Source organism: Oryzias latipes, chromosome 15, assembly GCF_053564925.1.
Source record: "Oryzias latipes strain Hd-rR chromosome 15, Olatipes_Hd-rR_3.1".
In the NCBI taxonomy this organism is placed as follows: domain Eukaryota; kingdom Metazoa; phylum Chordata; class Actinopteri; order Beloniformes; family Adrianichthyidae; genus Oryzias; species Oryzias latipes.
Window position 1 is genome coordinate 2,879,246 of NC_136251.1, and position 6,272 is coordinate 2,885,517.

The window sequence follows — 6,272 nt, forward strand, 5'->3', positions numbered from 1 at the left end:
ATCTTCTCAAAGACAGGAGCGCGTGCTGCTGCGGGGTCGCCAATTTGCAGGTTTCAGGCCGTTACAAACTCTGTGATATAATAGATAATATTAGACCAATAGTGGTTTAATCAGATTTTTTAATCAGATTTTTGTTTTTATACAAGCACTGAGCTGCCGCCCCCTTTTAATTTGCACCCCGGGCAATTGCCCTTATGTCCCCTGCGTAAAACCCCTACTGTTGTGAAGACAGATAATAGTGCTGAAATTATAAAGTTTTTATTGGATATGTGGACATTACAAGGAAAGGTGGCACCAATAGAAATATCAGAAATCTCATTTCTAGCTCGTTCCACTTGCTGCAATTTTTTCTGGATTTAACCATGGGTGATTTAAACTGGGAAAAGGCTAACACTACTGTTCATGACACAGTGTCAGTCTGTTTTTTTCCTTCCAGGGTTCCGGCTGGGTTGGCGGACTGCGGGACGTCTCTCGCTAAGCCTTCGCCTTTTTCCCCGATCTGCACAATGAATGTCAGAATTTTAAAACTGAGAGAGAACGGTTTGACTGGAAAACAGTCGTCGCGCTTTGACTGAATCTTTGTTTTGAGGAAACATCTCGGTTAATTTATCTTTTTGCTCAAATGGCATTAAAGAAAACAAATCCGAAGCAAGCTTCATTGCAGCCGTCGGCCATGAGCGAGCATGACTATACTCAGATGGACAACAACTCCCACAAAATCTACGGGACCACCTTTGAAGGTAAAAGCGGGACAGGAGGAGCCTACTTCCAGATCTGATGATGCTGTTTTGGCTGCAATCGAAAGGCTAACGTCCAAAATAGAGGACTTTGGAAGTCAGCTGCCTGAAACCACAATAACGGTGGCGAACATCTCCCGGCTGGTTGAGATGAATGCTGCTGAAATAAAAGATTGCAAGACAAAGATCGCAAGAGAAATTCCACGGATTGTGAAGGAGAACCAAGAACTGAAGGAAAATATGCCAATTTGGAAAGATATAAACCAAAATGGAACTTGAAAATTCATGGTCTGAAAGGAAAAGATGAGGAGAACATCAGAGAGACGGTGGTTGGGATCTTGTCCAAATCACACCGCAGTGGGCAGACGTGATGGACACGATGGTGGGCACGGTTTATCCACTGGGGAGGAGGGAGGAAGGAAGACATGGCCAGGTGATCCTGCAGTTCATCACAAGGCGCCATAGAGAGGCTTTCTGGAAGATCACCAAAAACTGCCAGACCTGCAAAGACCTAAGGATCCGCTTCAAGGAGGACTTCAGTAAAGCAGACCGAGAAGCTCGAGCAGCCGTCTGGCCCAAGATGGAGCGGGCCGAGCAGAAGGGAAGAACGTTTATTACAGGGGCCATGAGGGATACATCAACGGGACTAGAGTCACTGTGGAGTGAAATATTTACATGAAGGTCACTTGCTCATTTATGTCATAGAGTTCATAGCGTTTTATTGAAATAGGTTATTTTATTCTAGTTGTTCTAAGGTTTAACATTTAAGTCACTTTTTTTACATAATAGAGCAAATCTAAGTTAAGTATTTACCTTTTCATTCATTCATTCATTCATCTTCTTTACCGTTCATTCCCTTTCGGGGTTGCCGGAGCCTATCCCGGCCACTTGGGCGTAGGCAAGGGATACCCTGGACTGGTCACCAGTCTGTCGCAGGGTAGAATATCCTCAATCACACATCCATTCACTCTCACACTCACACCTATGGACAATTTAGAGTTGCCAATCAACCTATGTAGCATGTTTTTGGACGGTGGGAGGAAGCCGCAGACCCCGGAGAAAACCCACACATGCACGGGGAGAACATGCAAACTCCACACAGAAAGGCCCCCCATTGATGTTGTTTTTCACATCCCCCAGCCGTGAGGCAAGAGTGCTAACCACTGCGCCACCGTGCGTATTTACCTTTTATTTACAAAAAATATTTTTTCTAAAATATAAAAGGTCTTTATCACTATGTTTCTATAATTGATGTCATAACAATTTATATTGTTTTCCAGTTAAACATTTTGATGAAATTCACCATCTAAAGTTAAAATTCAGTTTTATATTTAGTAAATTGTTTGGGGCGCAGCTAATCTTTAATTTAAAACACCAGCTTTTTTCATCTTAAATTTTCTCTCTTTTTTTACATTTTTTGTGTGTTTTATTTATGTCTTTAAGTTCTGTGTGATCTTTTATTTCACTAAATACTGAGGGTATTAGGGACTCTGTTAAAAGAAAATCACTTTTTTTGTTTCGTAAAAGCCAAAAAGTTCAATGTTGTTGTCTTCAAGAAAATCACTCTCATGAGAATGATGAAACGTTTTGGTCCAATCAGTGAAGAGATAAAAAAAATTCTCATGGCACCAACCGGTCAGCAGGGGGCGCTATATTACTAAATAATTTTTCTGGCCAGCTTTTAGTTACAAAAAGTACGACAGAGTTTCAGGGCCACCAAAAAATAAATAAATAAATAGTATAAACCCTGAAGTTCATTTGTCTCCTTTTACGGAGGACATTAGGAGAGAAACGTTCCAGTTTTACAGTAGGTTGTATTCTTCTTCTTATTCAACTGATGAGGCTGATCACTTTTTTAATCATATCAAAGATTTGGCTCCTAAAGTGGATGAAAAGCTAAAAAAAAAAATGACGTGAAGCAGAAATCACTATGGAAGAAGCAGAAAAAACCATGAGACGTTTAGCTTTAGATAAATCTCCAGGATCTGATGGGCTTTCTGTTAACTTTTACAGACATTTTTGTGATCATTTGAAAGAGCAGTTTTTGTTAGTCATAAAGGAAATTATCCTTCCAACCACCATGAAGCAGGGCGTCATCCCCCTGATTCCTAAACCTGGGAAAGACGCCAAACTGATTGATCATTTCAGACCAATATCCCTCCTCAATTGTGATTATAAAATTCTAACCAACATTTCTGCATCTAGATTAAAAACAGGACTGAATCAGATCATCTCAGACACACAATCAGGGTTTTTTAAAAGGACGATAGGTTCATAATAATATCCGGTTAGTTCTTTATCTGATCGACTATAATCAATGAATTGAATATGATGGCTTCACTCTATTTTTAGATTTCTTTAAAGCCTTTGACACGGTTGAACACAAATTTATGTTTCAGACTTTAGAATTATTTGGATTTGGGCCTAACTTCATAAGTTTTGCTAAAACAATCTACAACAATACAAACAGTGTAGTTACTTTTCCAAATGGCATTTCTCCCAGATTTTTAATGAACAAGGGAATTAAAAATTAAAATTAAATTAAAAAATTAAAATTAAAAAATTTTAGATCCCAAATACGAAATCTAATTAAAAGCTGAATTAAATAGATGTGTCTTTAATTTCTTTTTAAAACCTCAACAGAGGATGAGGCTCTCACATCTTCAGGCAGGCTGCTCCTCAGACGAGGCCCGCAGTTTCTAAATGAGGCCTAGCCGTGGTTCTTTGTCCTGACCTGAGGGACCTTCAGCAGGCCCACGCCTGAGGATCTAAGGGCTCTGGGAGGTTCATGAGCTAAAAGCAAGTCAGATATAAAAGAAGGACTAAGACCATGTACACTCTTAAAAACTATTAAAAGAATTTTAAAATCAACCCTGAAGCTGACGGGGAGCCAGTGCAGAGATTTTAGGATTGGTGTAATGTGCTCCCTCTTCCTGGTTCTCGTTAAAAGGGCGACACCTGGACTAACTGCAGGATGAAGAGTGATTTTCTTTGCACCAGAAAGGAGGACATTACTGTAATCTATTCGTGATGTGATGAAAACATGTATTAAAATTTCAGCACTGGCTCTAGAGAGAGAAAGGGTCTCATTTGGTCGATATTCCACAGATGGTAAAATGCGGATTTAATTACTTGATTCACATGTTGGTCAAAGCTCAGATCTGCATCTAGAATCACACCGAAGTTTCTAACTGTATCACATGTAGTCATACAGTTGGTTGACAGATATTATTGGACCTCATCTCTCTCAGCTTCAGAACCGATAACCAAGGCTTCGATTTTGTCTTGGTTGAGCTGCAAAAAGTTCTCTCCAGTCCAAACTTTAATATCTAAAATACAGTTTAAAAGACTGTCCATGGGTCCAGTGTCATCGGGAGACACAACAGCCAAATACCTACAATAAGTAAGGAACGTCCTGAGAAGCCAGTTCAACGGGAAAGCAAGACCCGGGCAATAAACAGCTGCCAGTTATCAGATACCCTGCAGGAATAGTAAGATGGCCAAAGGAAGAGATACATACCACGGATGTTAAAACACGAAAGCTCCTCACCATGCATGGAGGGTTCCACCCCAAATCCAGCACCCTGAGACTGTAAGCTAGCCGCAAGGAAGGAGGCCGAGGACTAGTGAGTGTAGAAGCCACTATCCAGGATGAAACATCCAAGATGCATGAGTACATCAAGCTCAAGGCCCCAACTGACAGTGTGCTCAGTGAATGTCTCAGACAATGGAGAGCAGAGGATACAGTGCTGGAGGACAGATCCTCATGGGAGGACAAACCCCTGCATGGGATGTACCACCGGACCATAACTGAAGTGGCTGATATCAAGAAGTCCTACCAATGACTAGAAAGGGCTGGCCTACAGGACAGCACCGAAGCGCTCATCCTGGTGGCCCAGGAACAAGCCCTGAGCACCAGAGCCATAGAGGCTCAGATCTACCACACCAGACAAGACCCAAGGTGTAGATCTACCACACCAGACAAGACCCAAGGTGTAGATCTACCACACCAGACAAGACCCAAGGTGTAGATCTACCACCCCAGACAAGACCCAAGGTGTAGATCTACCACACCAAACAAGACCCAAGGTGTAGATCTACCACACCAGACAAGACCCAAGGTGTAGATCTACCACACCAAACAAGACCCAAGGTGTAGATCTACCACACCAGACAAGACCCAAGGTGTAGATCTTCCACACCAGACAAGACCCAAGGTGTAGATCTTCCACACCAGACAAGACCCAAGGTGTAGATCTACCACACCAGACAAGACCCAAGGTGTAGATGTTCCACACCAGACAAGACCCAAGGTGTAGGCTGTGCAAAGAGGCGCCTGAAACAATCCAGCACATGACTTCAGGGTGTAAGATGCTGGCAGGTAAAGCATACATGGAGCGCCACAATCAAGTGGCTGGAATAATATACAGGAACATGTGTGCAGAATATGAACTGGAAACCCCAAGGTCAAAATGGGAAACACCCCTGAAGGTGGTATAGAATGAGAGGGCAAAGATCCTGTGGGACTTCCAGATCCAGACTGATAGGATGGTAATGGCGAACCAACCAGACATTGTAGTGGTGGATAAAGAAGAGAGGAAAGCCGTTGTGGTGGATGTGGCAGTGCCAAGCGATGGGAACATCAGGAAGAAGGAACATGAGAAACTGGAGAAATACCAGGGACTCAGAGAAGAACTGGAGAAAGCCTGGAAAGTGAAGGTGACAGTGGTGCCTGTGGTAATTGGAGCACTCGGGGCAGTAACCCCCAAGCTGGAGGAGTGGCTACAACAGATACCTGGAAAGACCTCAGACCCCTCAGTCTAGAAGAGCGCAGTGCTAGGAACAGCTTTTTTTGTTTTTGTTTTTTGCTAGGAACAGCTGAGATCCTTCGCAGGACCCTCAAGCTCCCTCTGGTAGAGGACCCGAGCTTGGAGGAAAAACCACCCATGGAGGGTGAGACAGGCGTTATTATATATTCAGTGAAATAATGTAAACCACTGGACTGTAATGTTGATTGTTGATGTGCAGGGGCCTGTTTCAGAAAGGAGGTTCAACCAACTCTGAGGTTAAACTTGAACTCTGAGTTGGTCTATCGAGAGATTAACAACTCTGAGTTTCCTGTTTCAGAGAAGCTGATCAGAGTTAGATCAATCAACTCTGAGTGGACTGATTCGGAGTTAAGCGTGCGCACCGCAACTATAAGAAGCCATTATCAATGGAGCGCAGATATTACGAGTCACCATGGCAACCGTGAAAAAAAGAGGTCTGCGTATTTTTCTCCAGCTGAACTTGACATGCTGCTGCAGAGTTACAGTGAATATGAGCACATATTCCAGAAGAAAAGCAACACCGCTACATCTGCAAAACAGAGACAGTTAGCGTGGGAAAACATAGCTGCTCAAGTTAATGCGCAAGTTTGCATTTAAATCATTGTTATAAAATATTGACTGTAATAACTTTTTAAATAGCGTAAGGTGTGAAATAAAAAATGGTGATATTTAGGTGTACTTTTGAAGTGTTATTCCTGGTGTAATT